Source organism: Calliphora vicina, chromosome 3, assembly GCF_958450345.1.
Source record: "Calliphora vicina chromosome 3, idCalVici1.1, whole genome shotgun sequence".
Lineage (NCBI taxonomy): Eukaryota > Metazoa > Arthropoda > Insecta > Diptera > Calliphoridae > Calliphora > Calliphora vicina.
Window position 1 is genome coordinate 91,087,588 of NC_088782.1, and position 27,144 is coordinate 91,114,731.

At 27.7% G+C, this 27,144-nt stretch overlaps 1 long non-coding RNA gene across 1 annotated transcript; it reads right to left on the minus strand.

The window, feature by feature from the left end:
* Positions 1-21,555: 21,555 nt before the first annotated feature.
* LOC135955158 (uncharacterized) lies at positions 21,556-22,018 on the minus strand. The gene is made up of 3 exons (XR_010576286.1): positions 21,973-22,018; positions 21,797-21,911; positions 21,556-21,728 (listed from the first exon to the last, which is right to left on the minus strand). It is a non-coding gene; the product is annotated as an uncharacterized LOC135955158 (long non-coding RNA).
* Between the last annotated feature and the right edge of the window lie 5,126 nt (positions 22,019-27,144).

Sequence of the window (27,144 nt, forward strand, 5' to 3'; positions counted from 1 at the left end):
ATATTTGCGATAAAATTCTAAAGAAAATAAAACAAATCTGATAACAATTATTTCGTCCCTATAAAAAGTTACACGCATCCAAAGTTGAAGCATCTTTTTATATATTTCAACTTTGTATGCGTGTGTTTTTTAAGTTTTTTCCCAAAAAAGTCCCCATATTTTTTCTTTTATAAAAAACTAATTTTCTTCGGGACTATATAAATTTTTTTATGATCTGGAAAGAGAACTTAATGCAAAAACATATAAGGTAAAATTTGACTAACTTAAGCGGACATTGTACCCCCCAGCCCTATCCAAACTTGGGCAATTTTGAAAAAAAAAAATTAGGTTTGAGTAAAAAATTCTAAAAACGCAAAACACCGACCCTCAAAAGCTCATCACATTTGTATAGCCCCATATGTTGTTTATATACATACAGAACGTTTTTACTATCATGCTGTAAATAACGTCAAAGTGGGCTATTTTCTAAAAAAAACTTAGTTTTTGGAACAAATTTTCGCCGTTTCAGGAATTTCGGTGTTTAAAAACAAAGAATGGCAACATTAGTGATGCCATTGACTTACGAATATTTAGGTCTATATTACTTCCAAATTTTATTGTGATGTCTGTAACTGTTCAAATTTTACATTAATTCAAAGTTTTTATTTTTCTTGATGGAAAATCACCATTTTAAAATATTATTAGTTTTTAAGGTAAATGACGTCACAAAATTATTCATTTCACTAAAATGTCAATCTTTAAGTCATAAGGTTTCCACCGATATCAAAAACTTATATAAAAAGCTTATATTTACACTTCAGAAGTTCCACAAACCTTGCCCACTTTCAAAAATTTTAAAGTTTTTTCATATCTTGCATCAAGCCGGTCTTGCATGATCAAGATTGGATAAAGTTATGCGCCCGGATCATACCGATAATGATTTGCCCATTCTTCGTTATTCCAGCACAATAGAGAATATACACTCGAACATACATTTTTAACAAAAAAATTATTGTTTTAGAGTCAAAAATTAGTAAAAAACTACATATTTTAAGCTACAAAGTGATTTTTGACAGCTATTTAGAATACCTAGGTATGTTCGGATTGCATTGATATGTTCACGAGAGTTATTCAAATTTACCGTAGCTACAACTTTGCGGGATATTGTTATTGAAAAATTAGGAGTCCCTGGAAGTTATTCTAAAAAAAGTAAAAAAAAAAAATTTTCTTCCTATATTTTTTCAACAAAAGTGCACGAAAAAGCTATTTTTTGGAAACAAATTTTAACAAAATTTATTTGGCGGACTCTTAGCTATATTATTGCCATATAAAGTTAAGCCGTAGCACAAAGTCTGAATTAGCTGTTAACCAAAACCTGATGACACCTTTTTTAGAGGCCCCACTGATTTTCAGAAACTTTGGGGGCCCATAAAAAAAAATCGGTCACCAAAATGGGCAAACTGAGTATAGGGTTTTACTACACTTTGGTAGTAGAGTCGAATCTATACTGTCATGATCGTGTGTTTTTTTCACTGTTGCACTGTGTTATTAAAGAAAAAGTTAAATTCCATAATTCATAATTAGGCTTACAAAGGCAACGTACTAACTAAATATGCTTGATATAAAATATCAAATACTGAAAATAAATATTTACACCGGTACTGATATTTTACATCCCTGAATATTTAAGTTGGCATATTTAGTTGTGGAAATGTCAACTTTTATTTATACGCAGATACATACACCATTGGAATGTCCTGAATTCTTACCATTAACTTATTTTTATCATTTTATTGTATTTTCTTGTTATTTTATTTGTATAACACTGTAAGCATTATAATTTATATACGAACTGATTTAAAATATTTTTGTATTTTATTGTGGTTATAATTTCGTACATTTAAAATGTATAAAATTGAAATAAGGCATAGCTGACATTAAACTTAAGTATTTTTTTTATTATTGAAAAGTAAAAATGAAAAGATTATGTTTATTGAAAATGAATTTAAATATAGGTTGACACTTATACTTTTTCGTAGATGTAAAAAAAAAATATAATAGAAATATTCATAATAATAATAATAATAATGATGACGATGAAGTATATAAATAACAACTAAAAAAAACAAGTTAATATAAAATGTGATTTTTTTTTGTAAATCGTAAATTTATTTAAAGACTTTAATAGTTTGTAAAACTGTATGTCCTTTGCATTGACCTTCTTTACTATCCTGGTTGGAAGTCTTACATCCCTGCTAACATTTTCCACTGATACCATATGATGTCAAGTTATGCAATCTGATTATTATATGGGGCTTAAGTGATAAAGTTATCAGAATGTGAAATTTGCAATAAGGATGTCATATTTAATTATGAAGACTAATTTATGTATTCAACAAATAACGAAAGCAAACACCAAGTTAGTTTATCTTAAATATTTAAAATTAATTTGTATTAAAACAAATAATAGTTATTAAAAGTAAATACGAATTATATTATTTTAATAACAAAGTACAACAATATCCCACACCTTTCAGAAAGTCGAATGGCAGATAGATTTTAAAATAAGGCTCAAATTAATATATTAAATCATAATGGATTATTCACAGATGTCATATTGACACAAAAATAGAAGGTAAATACCATAAAATTTGATGAAGAAATAAGAGTGACAAAATTTTATAAAATTAAAAATGTTGTTTGATTCATTTTATTCCATTAATCGCTACTTTTTTGTTTTCTGCTATCTATAAATTTCCTTTCATTTATTTGTATGCATAATTTGATACAAAATTATACATAATTTTACCAATTTTTTAAAAAATGAAATGATAAGAGTGATGTAAACAATTAAGTGCACTCTAATATCTTATAAGTTATTGGCATTGGAAAATCACATTTTCTGAAAAAAGAAAATTATTTGTTTTTCTCCAAAATTATTTCCATTTATTGGGGAATTTTTTATTGAAAATATTTAACTAAAGTTGAGTTTGAGAGCCATTAATATAAGTCAAGCACTCACTTTCGTACAGTAATTTTTTTGCCAAGCGAAAATTGGACAATGTATGGTTGGATTTACTGGATTAGGCTAAGAATTATGATTGGTTTCGATATACGAGTGTTGAAGCATGGGGCAATGTTTTGTTTGCATTGATTAAACGTTATATATATTAAGTACTAGTCAACATAATTTTTTGTAATGCAGTACTAAAGTCCTACTACTCTCTATTCTGAACTGAACAATTAAATATAAATTATTTTTTTGCTGGATGTTCGTGGAAAATGTATTTTCTGATATTTTACTAAGAATTTTTTGATATCCTTCGCGGGCTCCATTTTAATTATTTGGAAATACATATATATTTTTAATATGTAAAACCAGTTTTTTTTAAATTCTGGTTTTGATCTTCTTTAGATAATATTTTTAGAGAGGAAAATTTATTTGTTTTGCAATTATTTTACATTTTTCTTTTTACCTTTTTATACCCTTCGCCATGAGTGGCAAGGGTATATATATATAAGTTTGTCATTCCGTTTGTAATATCTACCTTTTTCATATATCGAGAATTCTTCCGACTCGGTTGCTATTTAAAATCGACAAAATCGGCACATAAAAAGCTGAGTAAAGGAAAAACCCAGGACAACCTCGATTTTTGCCCTATTTTTGATCTGTATCTGGATTACTAAATCATTAATATACACAATTGGATACCTAATGATAAATATTTCAAAGTCTATTGCAACGATGTATATATGGTCAAAATATTTTGTAACCCGATTTTTTTTTATCAGACAATTTTTTGTCATAAATTCTTTTTCCAAAAAAAAAGTTTTAAAAATTAAAAAAAACTTTTTGGAAAAAATTTTTAAAAAAAATTAAAATACAATTTGGAAAATTTTTTTTTTAAAAAATTTAAAAAAAAAAATTTATTTTGTTTTAATAATACTTAAAAAAATATATTTTAAGTATAATTTGGTGAAAAAGCCATCAGAATGTAAGATTCTGCACAGCCGAATATAGCTCTCTTACTTGTTTATATTAAAACTTTTCTGTTTTGGGGGGAAATTTCCTTTCTTCACCCCCTGGATCCGCGCCCGATTTAATATAAATTCAGTGCCTAAAAACAATTTAATATTTGTTTACTTATAACACTATGCGACAATTGATAGTGGTCAATGATCGGCGGTGGTTCTGCCCACCGGGAAAAATTATATCGGTAAAAAAAAACTTATAAAATCAGGTCTAGGAATTGAGATATGTATATCGATTTGAAGTGAGTAAGTATAGTACAGCTTAAACATATTATGGCGGTAATCATATACATAAGTACAGTAACCATATAATTGTTAAAAAACATGTACAATTATATTTTTTATCTGGGTATAGATATAAGATAACTTTCAAAAAAAGGAAATCCAAAAATACCGCTTTGCGATATTCGGACATTTAGATGGTCAAAATGCATGAAAAATATTTACTAACTTCAAATTGATATACTATCTCGATTTAAAAATTATTGTACCCTCCTCACGTAATTCTGAACTACAAAAATTTGTTTAATTTAACTGAAATATTTATGTATTTTCTATATTTTTCTTCCTAAATTTTTCTTCAAATCAAAATCTTATTAATTTTTTACAAAACCAAATACATAAATTACAGATCGAAGTTCTGCTTAGTTATGAGAATAAGTCTCATATAGCTCAAACCTTCACCCGAAATTTGCGAAAAATCGGCTAAGTAATAGTTTTTTCTAGTTTTTGGGCTTCTCTTGGATTTTTAAAGTGTTTTAGAATTAAATCTGATTGACCTACATACTTCATAGTTTCCAAAATATTGTTTATATTAACGACTAGTGAAAAAAATCGTCAAGCTAATGGATTTCTCTAATTACAATTATTTTCTTAAATAAAAACTGGATATATGAATGGTGTGGGATATTAAAAGGTACTTTCGTCATTATTGCACTGTAAAGCAATGAAAAGGAAAAACAATCAAAACTAGTAAGTATGAATATTAGCAAGTTTAGTATTTAATCATTAGAATGAAAAAAAAAAACCAAACCAAAAAATTAGATAAAAAAATTTTAATTTTCATTGACTATACCATTATTAGTTTAAACCTCACTAAAGGTCTGACTATTAAAATACAAATTATTTCAGTGTGAAATTGTTATAATATTGAAATAAATACAAAGTTAAGAAAATAACACTATGCTACACCAAAAATATGTAGGGGTTCTCATATAGCAATTCTGATGTATTGAAGTCCATAGTTTTTAGTTTTATAGATTTTTTCTATCACTTCGTTTAGTAGTTATTTTATAAGCAAATGTAGTGAAATAATGATATTTTTAAAGTTACAACTTCAAAAAATCATATTAATAAGATGGAGACTTGCTACATGAGAACCCTTGCATATTTATTTCATTCACATTTGTATCACTGTGTATTTTTCAAAAAAAAAAACTAGTTTTCTACATATACTCGACACACAATCTTTTTACCAATCTTTAAGTTGGAAATGCTTAATATACCTGCAAAATGTTGTATTGACAATTGAAAATAAATGAAATAAGTTGTTTGTAATCTTAAAATCTTGATTTATACGATTTTGCCTACTTTGATTTTAATATTTTTAAATTTTAAGTTTATTAAATGAAAATAAATATACATAATAACTTATATGCATACTTATATGAAATTTAATATACGTATGTATGTATGTATATGTAGACTTAAGTATGTATATGTACATTTACATAGAAGTAATAAAAAGGCAAAAGTTATCTATTTACAATAGTAATTAAAAAAATATGAAATCTAAGAAAAATGAAAAGAGAATAAAAAAAATATTATGAATATTTTATATTTATAAATAAATGATACATTAGTTTTACAATTATCATACAAACACAAAACGATATTCGTACAGCAGACATACAGACAAACAAACAAACACACAACCATACAAAATGAAAATTAAAACAAATCAAACTCAATAATATTTTTATACAACTATTCACAGAGATAAAAATACTAACAAAAATTAAAATACAAATGCCAGTCTAGAAGAAGTATCTACTATTTAATTAAATTTTAATCACTTATTTATTTAGAACAAATAAAATGAATGTATGGTTTTACAGCTGAAAATAATACATTTAAACAAATTTCAAAATATGCCCTTCCACTAAACGGCCGTAGTATATTCATTTCACTTTTACATGTTCTTTTTTAAAAATTTATAATGGATTTGAAAACTAGGGGACCATTGTTAATGCTAATATTTTTATGCATATATGTATATATATGTAGTACATTTGACCTGACCTCAAAAAAGTTCTTTAGTATCTACAATATTTTGCTATAAGTTAATATTTTATAAACATTTGAAATTAATTTTCTCTTCTGCATAAAATGAACAATCCCAGTAAAAACTGTATTAGTTTCGCAACTAATTCTATAACATATGCTTATAACCAATATGAGACCAATGAACTTGCTTTATAGATCTATTATTTGGAACTTTCCTGGAACCAAATAGTCACCCTGAGAACTAGTTCTATAGAAGACAAAACTCCTTTTTAAGACACCTTTTTAGGATTAGTTTTTCATCAGTAATTTTTTTTTGAAATTGTTATGGTCGGAAGCAGTTGAGGATTTTATATTATTTCTTTGGTTGAGTTATAGAATTAGCTCAAAAAGTATATTTACTTATATAATTGATTAGAGTAACTTGAATAAAACGTGTGCTTTTTATTATATTTACCGAAAAACGACTCATAACACTGTACAACACGAAAAATAATTACAAGGTCTGAACAATAAATTTTGATAGAGGAGACAAAAAAAAAACACGTGTATCGGCGGCTTGAAAGTTTACATGTGAATTTCATTTAAGGGGGGGTTAAAGTTTCCCAACTCTGGCACATTCTATTGTAAATCGGCATAAGAAACCATGTGATCCTTACATTTTAGGTATAAAATGTGTTCAGCAAATTTATGTAAAATGTTACGGAGAACATTTTTGTAGAATATGTATTTGAAGCAGGGTTTCGATATTCAGCTCTAGCAACATATTTCTTACATTTGACTATGCAATAAATATGAAATTATCTCATTTCATCACAATCAGCTAATATAAATATTCATACTGTTCGTTCGTATTACTATTAAAATTGCAATGCTAGTCTGCAATTTTTAGTAGCAAACACAATCCATTGCATATCCACCAAAATATATGTTCGTGCTTTAGTACCACACACAGTTTTTCTGTCGTGCTAATATTGCACTCCATTCGTTTTATTTTGTTGTGCTGGCAAACTTTTCTAGCAAAAATACACACTTCTGTAGTTGTGCTATAGCACAATTGACATTTCTGCAATTGATGCTATCTGTTGCTGTTCTTGATAAGTGCATAACAACATATCAGTAAACACACCCAATGTACAGTTGGGCAGAATCAAAATTTTTTTGAAATATATGTGGCATTTCTAAACGGCTGATCTGATCAGGATAAAATTTGACGCGGGCATAGCCAAGGAGTATTCGAGTTTAAATTATTGAAATGGGACCTACAAATGCCTCAGGGGCGGCGCTATGGGGGCTCAGAATAGGGTACCTTCGTCATGCAAAATTTTTAAACACGTGCCATTTTTTTGTTTCCCATTCGATTTCAAAGAGTTTTATATGTTTAGAAAGCGCTCGCCTATGTCTTGAAAAAATATGCTTGTGTGTGCTATTTATCTCTTATACTTTTCGAGTTATAGGCATTTCAAAATTGAAATTTTAAAATTTTGCCATACCTTGGTCCGCTTTTTTAAAAATATAGGTCGTACTTTTGTACCGAACGGGCTCGATTTGTTAGTTAGACAACTAAATTATCAGTAATATACAAAATATTTCAGAGTAATATCGATTATAGATCCAAAAATAAACGATTTTCAATTTAAGAATTCAAAAAATAGTACATTTTTGCTGTTTTTTGGATGAAAAGGTGACTTAAATCTTTTTTATTAAAAAAAAACTTTCTTTAAGAACATATAACAATTTTATGTTTTTCTGTAAGGTAGCTTTACAGAGAACATTTTGATATAAAAAACATGTCCTATTTTTTGAACATGTTGCCCTTTCGTCCTTCGGAATTTGACCTATTTTTTGATAAAAATTTCAACTTTGGGCCACATGTTCTAAAATCCCAAAGTTGGGATCAAAAAACGGAAAGCAGCTTTAGAAACCTTGATTTGTTCCCTATTTATCCCCAAAGTATTTTCCCAGCCCCGAAGGAAATGTAGACCATATGGTTAAAATTGTAAAAAATACCATTTTCGGGATTTTCGCTTAAATTTTTAGGAATTGTGGGATTCCTTTTAACCTTTTGAAAAGTTTTTTTACACTTTGTAATTTGGAATGACAAATTTAAAAAACGTTGAAAATTTCATTGAGTTTTGCTAATAAATAAAGATTTTATTACAGATTACATATTTATTGAGTTTCTAAAACTAAAATTTGTATCAAAATTTTAATAGGATTGCAAATACATATTAGGAACAATTTGATCCACATTTATTCCGAACATTTTTTTTTCTTGTTTAGATATTTTAATTTTTGGTCTTACAAAAAAAATGCAAGTCAATATCTCAGTTAGATTCAAAAATATTTACACTAATGAATAATCGTTATTTCGTATTACATACTTGACAATAAAATAACTAGCAGCATCCAAATAGCCAAAAAACAAGAAATATCAATGCAACCATAGCAAAGCAACCAAAGAAATGTAAATTGCTGCCAGAGAAAATTGATAGCACAACAAAACAAAAACGAATGCTGACGCGCAATATTAGTTCGGCAAAAAAGTGTGTATGCTGCTATAGCACGAACATATATTTTGGTTGTTGTGCTACAATAACGAGTTGACAACTGGTTGTATCTGCTACTAGAAATTGCAAACTAACTTTGCAATTTGTATAGTAATATATGAATAGTAACAGCAATTTATATTAGCAGAGTTATACAAAATTATAATAGTAACTATATTTTTAGTATGCAGATTGATAAAAATGTATATTTACTGCAATTGACGGCTAATATAGTAGCAATTGTAAACCCTGATTTGAAGTATTCATTAATTATATTTTTTTAAGTTTTAGGCAATTCCACTACATTATCATACAGTGTTCAACATATTTCAGCAATAAGCGAATGAATGCTTAATATCCAAGTTTTCTATCCAAGTTTATCAATAGAGATATTAGTGATTTTTAGTGAAATTTGAACTATTTTTTTTTTCATGCTAAATTTTTGGGGTACTTTAAAATAAAATTCTTAATAAATGCAAAATTAACCATAGGCTCTCTTTTGTTGTGTCTTATTTCTGACTTTCTTGTTCCGTTTTGGTGTATTCAGGGACCTATAGTAAAATTTCACGGATAATATTTTTGCGGAATGTGTTAAAAAGACCCATGTCTTGAGGATTTAGAGGGTTAACATATTTTACAAAAATGTTATCCATAACATTTTACATAAATTTGCTGAACACATTTTATACCTAAATGTAAGGATCACGTGGTTTCTTATGCCTATTTACAATAAGAATGTGCCAGAGTTGGGAAACTTTAACTCCCCCTCAAATGAAATTCAGGTGTAAACTTTCAAGCCGCCGATACACGTGTTTTTTTTTTGTCTCCTCTATCAAAATTTATTGTTCAGACCTTGTAATTTTGAAAAAAAAATTGATTTTGTTGTATAGTGTAGTTGATTTTTGTATTACTTCAGTGTCAGCTACAATACGTACAAAATATTGATTTCACATTTTGTTCGTGTGATCGAAAAAAGCACTGCGTAAACAAAATGTTAAATTTTAATGGAATTCGGAGTTAAATTGTCTTTGATATTTAGAAATTTCTACGAATTTAGACAAAAATTTTGAAATTGGGGAAATCATAAATATGTAAATGTGAAAAAAAAACCAAATCCCGCAATTCCCAAAAATTATATTATTCGTATTTTTTTTAATAATTGATCTATGATTTAAATTTGTTAACATGAAGTTGTTTTTTAATTAATAAGTGATCTAGTTAATAAGTGATCTAGAACTAGTCTAGAACCAAGATATCACTAGTTCCAATGAACTGATTGCTAGAAAATTCTATAGAAGTACTTTAGAATCTCAATAGTATTCCACATAATGGGTTCCAGAAGTAATTGCGACATCAATAGTTTCAAGGCAGCCATTTATGGATATGCAATGGCAATCGTCATAGAACTAGTTATTTTAGGATAAGTTATTCCTAATATCGAATAAAATTTTGCCAATTTATAACAATTTTCCCAGAACGTACATACGGACGTTATCCGACACATTAAGAAATCTTATAAATGGAAGCATCCCTTTTTGCAAACATTCCTTGATGTAAATTTCGGTATTTATAGAGCCCTTTGTAACAAATGTTTGGCATCTTTTGCCGCAACTGCATATTGTTTGCCATACTAAGAACTTTTTGGAAAAGTTGTCTGCTTTTGAGTCCTTAACTTTTTTACAACGTTCCCTCGAGCATCTGTAATATAAAAATATTGACCCGGAAGCTGCGAAAATTTTCCATATGTACGTTTCGTCATCCATTATACAGCAGGTATATTTTTTGTATAAAATTTGACTTCAATTTCCGTGCTCTGTTTTTGGCCTCTTAATTTTTAGCAGAGTCAGCAACATTGAGCCTAGTTTTTAAACCTGAATTGGCTTTAACTTTTCATACCAAATAGGCCGAGTACTGAGCTAACCGGACTGCTTTCCTACTGGAAGTGTTGGGAGCTCTTTTGAAAATGATTTCTATTTATTTGCTTTAGAAACATCATGTGAACCATTCCTTCTACCTGAACAATGATTTCTATCAACGGACAAGTTTTCCCGCTAATGTTTAATAACATTGTAATCAGTTTGATGGCAGACCCCTGATTGTTTGGCCAACTTTTTCTAGGACCAAGTTGGGTTTTGTTGAAAATATTTAATAATTTTAATACACACTTTTTTCTGGCAACTCATTTTAATCATATTAACAACAAATGAATATAATTGGCATTAAACATAATAACTGACTATTATACAAAGGTAAATTGATAAAAAAAATCAAATAATACTTGGGTTAAAAGTTTTAATAAAAAACGTGTGTTAAGAATTTTTCCGTCTCAGTCCTTAGATCCCACATAAAATCTTCTTCCAAAAATTACTTAGTGAGTGTATGACCTGAATCGAACACAACTGATTCGTTTGAAGCTAGCATTGGCCGATAAACACCCAAATATGCGGCCAGACATAAAATAGTATTAATCCACCATAACAACGCTACGACACATGTTACAATGCCTGTTAAAAACTATTTAGGAAGAAGGCCTCATCCGCCTTATAGTTCAGAACTTGCCCCGTCCGACGACTATTTGTTTCAATCGATGCAGAATACTCTTTCTGGGATGTGCTTCACTTCAGAACAGAGTATCAGAAGTTGGCTTGATTCGTTTTGGACTCAAAAGATGTGCAATACTTTTGACTCGGAATTCATATGTTGCTAACAATTTCCAATACTTTGAATAAATTTATATTGTACAAATGTTTCAAAATAAAAGCTAAAATTTTTTTAAATCCCGCATATTTAACCCTTTGACGACGAATGGGGCACATATGGCCGATTTTTTTTTAGTTTTCTTATATCTCGAGTTCTCATTTATACTATTGGATTAACTTTTAGTATTAGATGTAACAATGCCTTATGTAAATTTATTGACCAACGCATTTTGAATCTGTTCTATACTTTTCCCGGGGGGACCGAAAATATGTTGGGTCATATGTCCCATTCGTCGTCAAAGGTAAAAATAAAGATTTTTCATTTCATTTTTTTATTTTATTTAATATTTTATAATTGAAAAAGAATGAAAACACAAACAATTCAGTAAAAAACGATAAAAAAACACAAAATATTCATTTATAATTATGATATCCCGTAAATGGTTCATAAAATCTAAATCAAAATCGAACTTAGTTGTGATAAAATTCAAAACATTTTCTATTCCAGTAAAGCACTTTTGTTTTTTACATGCGAAACAAATTGTGTATGTTCGACTATCAGTTCAGATTTTTGTCCTGACTCCTCTATTCTATCTTGTTTGATAATGTCCAGCTACATTCATAAAAAACCAGACGATCATAAAATCTGATCTACGATTGATCATAAGTTTATATAATAATATTGGATTATTGGAAATGTTATAGAAATATAACATTTTCTAGCTCTACTGTCATATCTTGAACCATGGATTCGCCAATGTCAACCTCTCTCTGCGTTTTTGCCTGCGTATATATAAGTTTTAAATAAATAACCAATTTAAACTCGTAACGACACCCAAGCTTATGGGTGTGTCTTTCATATACTGCGGTCCTTAAATTTTACCATATGCTCGTCTATATACTTATAAATATTTGCCTTGGGTCAAAGTTTTTCCAAATGCTGAGTTGAAATGATTTATTACTGGTCGAATTTTAAAGGCTTAATGCTATAATGGGTCGACGGCTTAGCTATTCAGCATTAATAGCAAAATGTAAGCTTGAAAGAATATTTTCAAAACTTTCTCGAATCATAACATTGGTCATAAACGGTACTGAATATATTCCATCGTAGAAAAGTACAATCTTATTTCTGCCAATTTACTTATGGAAACTTATGGAAAATATTATACCTTTCTGCTCACAATATGTTTCGTTTGGGAGATTATGTACTCTATTAGTTTGTTGAACTCTCAAACTGAATTATTAAACACTTCTAAAATATCTTTGGATATAAAACCTGCCCGTAGAAGGAATAATAATTTTTAAATTTTTACAACACTTTAGTCTCGTAAGAATCTGCAATAAAATTTTAAAAATTTCCAGCGGAAAATTCTTCGTTGTCAAAGGGTTAAGTCATGCACCCCATAATTCATTTTCATAGTTTACACTTTTTGTTGAGCCAATGGGGTACTGAAACCCAATTATTAATTTGCAAGTGTTAAGAATCGATGGTTGTATCAATTGTAAATTGTTGAATTAGATAATATTTGGAAGCATTTCAATATCTTCTGCTTTAAGTTGTCTTTCTAACAATATATAAAATACTAATATCGAGTAAAATAAACTAACTTAAATAAGAAACACGGAATATGGATATTCTGCTTTCACCAATGTAGTTGCTGTATTTGTTTTCATTAATAAATCAGGATTTATTTCTATAACATAATCCATTTTTAACAAACTAACCCTAAAGTGAACATAATTTAAACCGTTACACACATTTTAAAACAGACACCGCATTTTTTTTTAATTTGTACGGTTCTTTGGAAACTCTAAGTTTATTTGATTTTAACAACTAATTTAATTGTCATAAAAATGTGTAGCATTTAATTTAATGAATTACTTAACTAATGGAAAATGTTTTATTGAAGTAGGAATTGTAAATGTGTAAATCTTTATGCTATGCTGAGTGTTTTCTACTAAACATTATAACGTTATATAAGAGGTTCGCAAAGATTTCAAAATAAAGGCATATTTATTCAATAGTTTTTCTTAAAGTACATATATGTTTAAAACTATATAGAATTACATATATAAAAACTGTTTCATAAGTTACTACATATAAATCCACTATTTTTTCAAATCCCTACACTCTAGTCTTAAGAAATAAACTTAAAAGAAAAACTTTATGAAGTAAGCTAAAATGAAATGAAACAAACATCTGTTTTACAATTTAGGTTTTCTAACTACCAAAATACCTACTATTTTAGTATGTACCTTAAAATATTTTTTTTATAAACGAATCCCAAATAAAAAAAAAAAAAACTAAAAACAAAAGTAACAAATCATATTGCAAGTAGATAAAAAAATTAAATAAAAAGTACATAGTTAAAAAATACTACTTAAATATATAAAGGTGGACGACATACATATACAAGCATACATTATTAAATACATACACACGTAGTTATATACATTTATACATACTAAATTCAAAAAAGTTGAAAGTAATCGAATGGTCTCCTTAACTAAGATCTATCAAAACATATACGATGATATATTATTGAAGAATTTCACAACACCTTTCCCCTGGATAGATATGATATGATTTTAAATAATTTTATAAAAGACTTCAAGTGGAAATACATGTAGTATAACTTACTTAAAAAATTCAGTCTACATTTCAGCTGATCAGCTCGAACTTATATTCAAATATGAACTTTAGAAGTTCACAGGTAGAGTATTCAAACACTGAAACCAGTTAACCGGTTTTTTTGTATCGCTTAACCGGTTTTAAAATTAGGAATGTTTTTATTTTTAACAAATTTTTCTAACTTTTTATATTTTACTGCATGAAAATATATTCAAACTTTTGTATCAAAAGTTGACCGCGTTAATTGACAAATAACCGAATCTAAATAAAAATTAAAAATTTTCGATTTCAAGACTGTTTCCCCTTTTTATGGAGTCGTTTTATTAAGAATATTTAGATATCCTTCGTGCTCACCAAAAAAATCAGCATTATATTAAAATTTTATATTTGGAAATACTTTTGATATATTTATCTAATCTGGAGTAGATCCGACGCTAGTTGGCGAACAATTTAATTTTGGTAATACCATTTTTTTAAATACATTTTCTGTTTATTCACCTTTAAACTGTGTATTATTTGAAAAAATGTATCACAAACATATACCCATTATTTGATATCTAATTTTTTCTAGTGAAAATAATGGAAAACTGAAATAATATTGGCTATAATGAAAAACCGATTAACTGTTTTATTTTTTTTTTCGATTAAACCCTTATCCGTCGAAGTCTGTTTATTTAGAAAATTAAATTTTTCGAATAACCCTAAACCAGATTTTCTAAAAGAAGTCGGTTGTTTGTATACTCTAATCCCAATAACATATATAACTGAAAGTACATAGTATGGTGTGACATAAATATTCTCGCGAAAAATATTCCTAAATAAACCGATTTTCAATAATTCAAAAGCAGCCTTTTTTTATTCAGCGCTTTTAATTAAAAGTTCTTGAAATGTCTAATTTTATCTATTGATTTTACCAAATATTATGGCAAAATTATCGACGTCTGTGCTGATGCACAACTGATCGCATTTAATATAATTTTTCTTCAAGATTTCTGACGACAAATATGCAGTTTCATGATCAATGTCTCTATTTGACTGGTAAAATGGTTGTAACTAGCAAATATTTTGTTGATAATTCCATGAACTAATTAAAATATTTATAATAATACTAACATGAACCAACTTTCCTGAGCATTTTTCACCTCTTTGAAGTCCAACATAAAATAAAAAAGACATTTTCTAACTAATGCATTGACCTTCCAAACTTGTACATATTATTTTAGTATTTTATGGAATGAATTAAAAACCCAGTTAAACGCTGACAAACTGAATAAAATATACTACTTTTTTGTCGGGAAGCTTTTAAGATAAATTAATCGATACTAATGTGTCGAAACAGAGAGATGATGTGAAATTTTTCAAAAATTTTAAAGGTTTATTCAACTGTGTATGTTAAAGGAACATTGATTGAAGTTTACTTGAGAAAATTTGTGAAAATATAAGCAATAACAGAAAGATATCGATATATACAACTATAATATACAATACATAGTTCATGCATACATAACGATAGTTCTATAAAATACAGAAAAAAAATATATATATATATTCATACATATATAAATATAGTTACCTAATCTTATACACAACATACTATATATACTACCTAGGTGCATACATATATAGAAGTATTTAACATTTGTATATTTAAATACATTTGTAATTGTAAGTACATAAATACAAAACATAAAAATAAGCAATATTTGTAGCAACTAGGAAATGAAAAAGAAAAACTAAAAACAAACAACTTAATAAATGAAGTAAATCAAAAAATATAAACCAAACAAAGAAAACCAAACCAAGCAAAAAAAATAATAATAATAATAATAAATAAAATAAACTATATACTTATATTTAACACAAGAAAATATTATAGAAACAAAAACTAGAAAACATTTAGCAATATTTAAATTGTCGTTACCCAGCGTTGTAGTAAAGTAGAAATGTCGTTAGAAAACCTTATAGATATAAATATTCACATACAAATACATATACAGAAATACATCCCATTATTGAATAGTTACTTAAATACACATCTATAAAAGAAACTCCCCCCAGCCCCATACCTAACTAAATATATGCCAGCATTATAAAATATCAAAAAAAAAAATACAAAAAGTAACAAATTAACAAAATTGAAAAACAAAACAATCTTACATCCAAGTTTGTAAAGTCCTTTTGCATGGATAAATCAAAGACACATAAACATTTGTAATACATAAGGATAATGTCAAAATTATAAGGGGGCTTACTTTTCGTTCTATTTATCTAAATAAACAAATAGCATTTATTGGTACTACTGGGTAAAATACTTGTCACTAAAACGTTGTTCAGATGACAATCATTTACTATCATTTGATTAATATTAGTTCTATTTACGAAACGCAATATCAAAAGTCTACATTTTAAAGTGTGTCGAAATTATAAGGTCCTTGCTAGTAAATCTGCTAGTAATGCTAAATAACACAGGTCAATAGCAAAAAAAGGCTTCACTAAGCGATTATTTTTGTAGATGTTTCATCACATAATTTATGATAACTCAAAAAGGGTTAGTCCGATATTATTGAAGTAAACTTGAAAAAGTTCAAATTTACTAACCTTTTATATGTTTTAATCGGCTTTGTAGTTTCGGAGTTATAATAACAAATTGAAGCAAACAATTTAATTTTTATGTGAAACTAGCAAATTTTTTTGTTTTAAAAAACTCATGAAAAATCGAAAACGGCAGAAATGGAGCAGGTTTATTACGTAAATTTGAACTCTTCCTAGTTTATTTCAGTAATATCGGACTAACCCTTTTTGAGTTATCATAAATCATGTGGAGTAACATCTACAAAAATTTGCAATTTTAGAAAAAAAAATTTTTTCAAATAACTTCTCTACTGGAACCACAATACATCAAAATTGTGTAGTGGTTTAAAAAGCAAGCCTCTAAAATTTGTTCGATTTTCTTGCCCTGTGTAATTGTTATTTCTAGCATTTCTAGAAATTGGTACACAAAGTCCAATTTCACTATATTTTCTTTTAAAGGTAAAATTTATTGTTCTGAAAATTATGTTTTAAGACGAAACAAGAGTAAATTTTAACGGCTCTGGTGATTTTAGGGACTTCTGGTAAGATTTGAAATACAAATATTCTTATTATTCATAGAGAATTTTCGGTGGAGGTTCCCTAATGGTTTGAGATACTTTGAGCTCAACTGGAACCATAAATATATGGTTTCCCTCAACTAGACTGAATAGTTTGGAGTTCTCTTTGGAGAGCTCTCAAATCATTTTGGAAGTTTTTATCAGCAAGACAGCCATACAATCCTGGTTTTCAGATCAACTATATCCTGATTTGTGCAACATGGATTGTTTGTTATTGTATCGGCATTACTCTTACCAGATCTTTATGCTATGGTGAACATGGCATAAAGTATCAGTAAAATTTGTTGTTTTATTGAAATATTTATTGACCTTATAATGCACATTTTTGATATTTTGGTTTATAAATAAAACAAGCATTAATCAAATGAGAGGAAACGATTCTTACCTGAACAACGTTTGAGCACTAGAATTTTACCCAATAATACCAATTTGTATTTTTGGATAAACAGGAAAAAGAAATAAGTGAAGTTACAATTTTAACACACACCTTACATAAGTAGTTACTCATTTTTAGTGTAAATGTATAAAAAAGAAAGCAAAATATACAATTTAGAACAAAATGACAAAAAAAAAATATTAAAAACACCCGCCTCCCTATTAAAACAAGAAAAAAAAACAACAAAAACCAAAGATTCTCTAAGAGATGCAAACAGAAGAAATCTCTACAACTCATTTTTAACTTTTAAGATAATAAAATTAAACACATTCATACACACATTACAAACAAATACACTAAGTTTTACAGAAATACATAGTACATACATAGAAATAGTTATTTAATAATTATTAATTAAATACTAATCATTGTGTTCCTTATAATTTGATTTGATTTCTTTACTTTGGAATCAACCGGACAAGTGTTAACAAAGTTAACATGACTCTGGTGAATTAACTAACAACAATACAATTCCCATTTACATAACTAAAACGTAAACTAAAGTAAATACTATGTATGTTGCTTTTACTACTTACTATAAAGAGTTGTTATTAAATACCTATAACTTAATAACTATTGTACTTTTATTTTATATAAATTAAAATAACTCAATAATATTAAAAAAAATAAATAAATATTTACTTACATGCATGTAATCAGTGTGTATGATTATACAACAAACAAATATTGTTTTTTTATTATGAAGAAGGGAGCAAGGTAAGTTAAATTTCTTTTAAAATATGTTTACAACCACCAATCTTAACCCTTCCGAGACGGAGTTTTATTTTGAGAACCAAAATATGCATATATGGTAGATATTTAGCATATTCTAAAATATGAGGAACAAATATTATGTTCTGCATACGCAGAAATCCTGAAATCGTTCTTTTATCCTGGGACATATAATCCCAATAAGCATTTTTAGTGAGACATATAACACCAATCAGTGTTCTTGATGGGTGATTCGAAATTAAAAAATTAATAAAACATCAGAATATTATTAAATTTAGATGAAAATACACATTTATTTGCTTATTTATAGCATTTTATAAATGTAATTAGGGATTTAATTTGTGGAATGGTCCAAAACACTTGTAACACAAAGCGTTGTTGCAGCCTGAGCATATCATTTTTGTACACTTTTCGATACCAAGTGAATACCACTATGCTCTACTGGCATACTGGTCTAATAAAATAAAAATTGAGAAATTCGGGAAATATTTGGACACTCTGAATCAAAAAACTAGCTTGCATAAGAAAGTATGCAAGTATAGTAAGAAAGTATACACCAAGTAAATGAGCAAAACCATTTTTCTTTTAATATATTGTTACGAAATTGTACTTGAATTCAAATATAACGATTTTAACGGCTGATTTAAAAGTAGCATAATGCTTTCAAATAGCAGTACTGTAATAGCAAACTGTAACATATCTGTGGGCATTATTAAATAAAAGCTTTCAGTTGACCATTGATCGTAAGTTGGCAACGCTGTTTGCTGCGACCGTATATTCGAATTCGAATATTCAGTTAAAGAACATTGTAGAAAGTACACCACAGATGGCGTATGTATTAGAAACCTCTAGACAGTTAAAGAGAAATCTAGAGTGCAGATGGCAGTGTTATAAATAGTGGCAGAGGTTGCAGTCGTTAGTGAGTTTATTAGAGGCGCTTTTCGAATAAACATCAACTTAGTGCTGTGTTTTTCAAGTGAATTCGTGTACATTATAAAATGTGTCTGTATTTCTTCGAATTTATAAACGTTGTTGTACATTTTTAAATCAATAAAGAGTTGTTACAATTTTCAAACTACTAAACGGCTTTTATTTGCAATCAAAAGTATCCGGTTTATTTAAAGGAAATAAACAAATGTTTTGAAAAGGTTAAAACGTAATAATATCAATAATTTATATTCGTGAGTGTTTTTCGGAAAAGGACCTTATATGGGAGCTATGCCCAATTATGCACGTGTGATTTATGTCAATATGAAAGTTATTTATTTTGTGTATATACAAGCATTTGTACAGGTTAAAGTGATTTTCGAAGCGGGTCTATATGGGAGCTATGACTAATTATGGACCGATCGTAACAAAATTTGGTGACATGAATTGTGTATATATAAAACTTATTTTGGGCGAAATGTGTAAATACATATATAAATTAAACACTTGTGACCGATAAAGTCCAATTTCGAGAGGACATTTGTATGGGGGCTAGGTGAAATAATGGACCGATTTCAGCCCTGTACTCTGCGTACAATATTTACATGGACAACCGGCCAGCGAGACGGACGGAAATAGTTTAATCGACTCAGAAAGTGATTCTAAGTCGATCGGTATACTTTAAGGTGGGTGTTAGACCAATATTTTGGGGCGTTACAACACAGATAAAAATGAAAATGCGCTTTAATTACAAAATTCATTGAATTGAGTAAAAAAATATTTAGATTACAACCTATTAAGAAATTCGCAAATTCAAGTAACCAAATTTAATTGGAAATATTAGGCAACATTGCCAATTAAAAAAATATTATATTAATTAATATATTTAATTGAAGTACTACAAAAAATTCAAACAAACAATTAATTGAGTCAATTAACATTTTGTTTGAAAATTACCAATTAATTTTTTGTTTAATTTGAGTATCAACGTTAATTAAAAATACTTCTTGGAACCAATTATTAATTTAATTGTTTTAATTAATAAGTTAATTGGTGCAGGTAAACAAATTAATTAAAATTTTAATGGATTTAATTAATATTTTACTTGGTTATTTATACCCCCATAAAAAATTTCTTTGAATTTTATAAAATGTTTTTTATTAAAAAAAAATAAATTTTAATTCAATTTAAATAATTATAATGATACAATTGTATAATTTATAGATAATTAATATTATTAGATAATATATATGTACATAGTTACAATATTTAATAATATGGCACAAAATTAATACAGTTCTAATTAACAAAAACAAATACAATACATTTCACAAAACTATTTTAATTTAATTTTAATTTAAGGTCAAATATAATAATTAATACTGTAGTTTAAAAATTTCGTGTTTTAAAGTTGACACCTTTACAAATTTTTTTGAGGTGGGCATGTCGTAAAAAAAGCTTGTATGAAATTATAAAAGATTTCAGATTCCTCAGGAAACTGAAGATTAAATACAAAAAATACTTTAAATAGTAGGTCAAATGCATTTATAATATTTAAAAATGGATACTTAATACCATCGAAATAAACAAAGATGGATTTAATATTTTCTAAAGAACCTGAAATTAATAACTTTGGCTGGATACTACGCCCTTGAAGTACGAGAAGTTTCAATTTAATGTTGATTTCTTCTTCAGTTTCCGCCAAAATTGCAAAACTTTGCTGCGAATCTGGTACAGAGAACTTTTTTCGTACTTTGGCCCCACTTTCGTCTGAGGTGACTTTTTGTGTTGGGGGGAATAAATGATGAATATTCCAAAGTGTTGTTAAAATTTTAGATTCTGAAAAGATATTTAAAAAAATGAATTAGAAATTTTAAATATTTTTAATAAAAATAAAACTTTTACCTACCTTCATTTAACGAATTTATTTGCTGCATTTTTTTTGAAATAGCTGAACAGGTAATTTTAGTCTGAAACAAATAGATAACCTTTTCTCCATAGTTTGACCATCTTTCGTTAAATTTTTTTGCAATAGGAAATTTAAGTTCAAAATCTATATTGATCTTTTAAATGAAATGAAAGATTTTAAATTGTGAAAAAGTTATTTTTTTTTAAATAAAACATAACTAACCAGAAGTGAACCAGACGGCTTTTTGTATTCAGGCCAGAGTGGAAAAATGTCGGCAGTATTTTTTGATTCCGTAATTTGCTGAAAACGATAATTAGCACATTTTCGCCAGTATAGGTCAAACTCGTCTGCTGTAATTGAAGGCAACCTTAAATATTGCAATGCGACGGCCATATTTTCTTCTGAAAGAGAAAAAAATTATTATAATTTCTTAAGCTTTTAATCTGAGTTAATTTGGTTTTATTCTCACCTATCACTTCATCGTCTTCTGGTGATGATTTTTCTTTGAATATGTCTTTGGAAAGCCTTTTCAAATTTGCTAGCTTGTTATAGATTTTGCCTCGTTTACGATTCGAGTAAAATTCCTGGAAATATTTTAGATATTACAAAATTATTTTGTATATTGAAATAAATAGCAAAACTAACAATTTGTTCGGACGGAAAAATTACGCATATCTGCCTTTCAATATCAAGCTATCCCATTAGCTTCCATATATTTAGCAATAGTTGTAATTAGTATATTTCGTTGTTCCTCATGTAAAATGTCATTTTTCGCATAAAATTTAAGGATTTCCTTGCCATTAAACGTGTTCGCTAAAATTTCATTTACAGAAACAAATTTTAACTTCTGAGAACTATCTGAAGAAATATTCATTGCATTTATTTTTCCTCTAAATGGGGTAGATGTTATTTTCCACTTTTCCAAACAGTCTTCAAACAGTGCTTGATCACCAACGGTATTATCGATGAATAATTTGGAGATATGGGCTGGTTTTAATATTTTCAGTACATCAATTGTAATATCTTGTTCTGTAATGAAAAAAAGAGTTTTAGTAAAAAGTATTTAAATTAAAATACAATAAAAACTTATACTTACGTTTTAATTTAGCATACAGGTGATGTAAGTTCCATTTTTTTAAGAGGTCACTTAAGTCCATTTCGGTGGTAGAGGTATCCATTGTTGAGTTTTAGTATATTTAGTATTTTCTACATAAAACACTTATTTTCCTTAATTTGTTCAATTCAAAACCTGTTTATTTACCGTTATAATAGTTTTTGTTTTTTTTATGCTTAAGTTTTTTTTTATACACACACACTTTACTGCTGATGTTGACACCACAAACTCACAAGAACAACTGATGATCTTGTTTTGTTCTTTTATTTTCTATGCAGCTGAAATTAATCGGTGTTGCCGTTTAAGTTATTTATATTTAATTGGTTTAAATAAAATAAATTCTAAAATTCCACAGTTTACAACATAGAGTCCAAAAATAATTTTTGACGACAACGCTTATTTTCATTAACCTTATAGTTCTTTATAAGGTATTCCAAAAAGGCTTTTTTAAACTTTTTTATATTATTTTTATCACTTTAAATATTTTTTCCGACTTCAACATGCTACTTCTCAAAAACAACAAATTAAAAAAATTTTATTTGTAAAATAGTATATTTATCATAAGAACCATAGTCAAATCAAACAAAAAATCTGAAGGCAAGGTACTTTATTGTGCTTTGTAAATAAATTAAGTCCATACAATTAGGCAGCATAAAATTCAGTTACTGTATTTACATATAAATCACTTATAATTAAATTCAAAAAGAGGTTTAAAAAATTAAACCCAAAAAAGGGAAACATTCGAATGTCTGCATCGAACAATTCTTTGGGCATAAATAACTTCCACGGCAACACCAACTTTTTTTGTATATAAAAAATCAGCAAAGTCAATCAAAAAAATTGTTGAATTAATTAAATATTTTAATTGGAAATATTTTTCTTGAATCAAATGTTGCCTACTGTAAAAAATTAAACGCACATACTAAAAAACTTCTTTATTTACATATGTAGAATACGGAGTAATTGTTTACTATTTAACGATTTTTTAGTTTTAAACATGTTGATAGCACTGTCAACAAAAAACTGAACAATCAATTAAAAAATACGTTGAATTAATTAAAAAATTATTTAAATATTTTTTTTGTCAATCACCCACTTAATTGAAAAAAATTGGCCAATAATTTTTTCTGTGAAACATCTGCACAAAAGTATTTGTAAATGCGATAATCATGCACTGCCTGACTTCAAATAAGCCACTTTCACTGACAATGTTATCAAACTTTGGACAGATTCCTTTTATTGTGCAATTCCTCAAGACCACTTTATTAAGCAAAGATTCGACAACGTTGATAATACAACTCAGGCGCGGATCCAGGTCAACTAATTGGGGGGGAAATTAAAATTTGTTCTACATTTTTCTTTTTATTCCTTTTTTATATGAAAACTTTTCGGTTTTGGGGTGGGGAAATTTCCTATTTCATCCCCTCTGGATCCGCGCCTGATACAATTTATTATAAGTAATTTTGAAATAGTGAATAATTAATTTACTAAAGAATTAGTTACTCAATTTAAAACCCGAATTAATGAACGACATAAAAAAAGTTCTTAATACGTTTATATTGTATTTGAATTCAGGATCATGTCCTACTAGCTCAAATTTTTTAAAGCATAGCTCCAAAACGGAAACTAAAGGGTTTGCTAGTCAATTGTTTTGTAGATTGGTCGGGAGTTAATCTGATCAACATATTTCTGATGAAAATTTAATGCTGGACTTTGTTTTCGAATGTTTTTTAACATTATCAATACTTGAATTGTTAACTTTAAGGTTATTTTTTGTTTTTCTTTAACAATAAAATATTAAAAAACCGACATCAAAAGTTCATTCTTTACTTTATTAAAAAAATTTAAATTATTCGAATAATTCGATTAATTTTCGAATTATTCGAACAAGTAAAAATCTCTTATTCGAATTATTCGTTTTATTCGAACAAGAGAAATATCGAATAATCTGAATCCTAGTAAGCAAGTATCACACGCTCATCGTTGTTTGAGTAAGTTTTTCTGGATAAATGATGTTTTAATAATGTCTTGAGGATTACATCGCTCCAAACGCGGCAATTCTGTTCATTGACAGTGCAAAAATGTAAATAAACCCTTTTACCCCAAATGCTCTTAAGGATTAATTTCCTATTTTGCGCTGATATTGTTTTCATTAAAATCACCCCAAAAATATATAGTATTTCTCTCTCTATCATTTAGAAATTCCTAATATTACAAAATTTTCCCTTTGACCTTCATGATGTAAGGGTTAACGTTGCAATACTTTCCCTAGTACTTATATCAAGTAATTACAAATCTTGATGTATATTAGTTTCATGTATCAGCTTTTCGAGCAATAACAAATTCCAAAGTTTTTAATAATTTTTTATACGGATCTTAATAATATTTTCCACAGAGCGTAGGTCCCGTTTCTTGGCGACCGTCATTCTCCAATCATCCACTAGTTAAGATAAGGATATGTATCATATCTAAATCACCTCTGGATTTTGTCAATAAGTATTTGTTGACCAAGAATTCTACGTCTCAGGTCCCTAAATGCTGGACATCATTACGGCTTCTGCAGAAGTAGTTTCTACTTAAATGAATTTCGCTGTAGATATCATTATTTTTTAAACTTGTTTTTGATAAAGTTTTAATTTAAATCATGTGTTCCAAGTTTTGGCAGTAAAAAATGGAAGTGGTTTATCTCTAGACCCTACTATAATTATAAAACTACGTAATGCAGAGCTTTTTAAACATATTTTTTGGACTCAGCTATCTTAAATCCATTTTCGGCTGTACCGAAACTAATATACCCTTCACCAAAGTATAATTTAAGATAAATATTGAAAACAATAGGGATTGCTAATGAAAAATGTAGAAATTACAATCGGAATGATACACATATATCGCACACCCAGTTCACAAGTGACGCAACTCAAAATTTTAATTTTTCAGAAATCGAAAATAAATATATACATATATACCAATTGAAACATAATGAAAGATATTAGTGTTTTTTTAGCCATAGTTAACAACAACAGAATACACTGATATCTTTTGTATAGATAAACAAGAGTATGTGCATAGTTTAAGAGTAAAATTAATTTTTCGGGTTTATATAACCCGACAAAAACTCCCAAAGCTTTCTTTGGAGCAATAAATAAAAAAAGTAAAAAGTTTTAGATTTTGCATAAAAAATAATCAAAAATTATATGTTTTGAGTTACAAGACATTTATTTTGATAGATATCCAACTTGCATCCCACTAAGCGACCAAAAAGCGTCCAAAGTTTTTGAGCAAAAAAAAAATTAATAAAACATAGTTTTTGATTTTTGGAAAAAAAATAATTTTTATTTTTTTTTACATTTTTTTTTTTGGAAGATTGAAGAAATAGCTATGTATTTAAAATATTTGGGACACACTTTGCTAATATTTGGGACACACTAAGCAATAGGTAATAATTTAGATGGGTGAGAAATAACACCTGTTTGGCTAAAAGTTATTGACCAATCTTCTTGAAAAAGCGCGTCTGAATTACTATCCAATAGGACTTACCTTGTTGAAAATTTGATCCCGATCGGAAGACATCGATTTCAAAAGTTGGTTCACTTGAAAGGAAATCATATATTGAATTTTAATTCGATAACAATATTCATACGTGATTTTCGGAAGTGACCCTTTAATTTAAGATTATAAAATAATTCGGTACAACGTTTTTTATATATTTGAGACTTATTTATGTCGAATTTCAACATTATTCTTATGAGAGATTTTTGCTTATTTAAGTGAGTTTCTGAAATGAACCTTTTGTCCCATGATTAAATATGGACCATGGACAACAAATATGATATGAAACATATGAAAATATTGTTTCATATCATATTCTTACTATTTTCATAACATAGGAAATGACTTGTACAAAATTTAATGGTATTATATTTAATATATATACACACAATTATGAACAAGACAGACGGACAGAGCTCAAAGGATCAATAATATATTTTGATGGGTCTCAGATGAAGATTTCGCAATGTTATACACGGAATGACAAACTTATAACTCATTCACCACTTTTGGTGGTGGAGGGGATAAATAAAAAGCGGCAAAAAAATTCCCATTTTAAATTAATTCAAAACATACAAAACCTAAAGCCTGCTTTGTATGAATATTTTTTGCAAAAAATTGGTTTAAACTTGAAATTTACATCAAAAATAGATATTGTTTGAAAGACTCTGGCGTAACGAACATTTTTAAATTATTTGTAATTTTTAACATTTTCAATAAAGTTATCTTTTAGAGAAATGCATGACACAATAATATAAGCTACACTCTGTAGAAAATAAATTCTCAATTGCACAAATCTTGTAACGCCAAACAAAAGAAAATATAAAAAAATATGAAAAAATCAAAGTTTGACATTATAGGGCTCAATATTGAAAACTCTCCCTAGTGATTCTACAATTATTGTTTCATGGAGAACCAAAAATTTACAAATCATTAACTTATGTGCCAGAAATATCAGAAAGATTAGAAAAATCGAAAATCTTCGATACGAATAAATATAAAATGGCATACAAAACTTATAATAATAGATTATTTATAGGGGGTCAGACGGCACTTATTTAGTGTTTATATAAAATCGACTTTTTAAAAATCCGGTTTGTCGGTTAACGGAAAATTGGCTTTATCTAGAAAACCGACATAGAAAAAACCGGTTA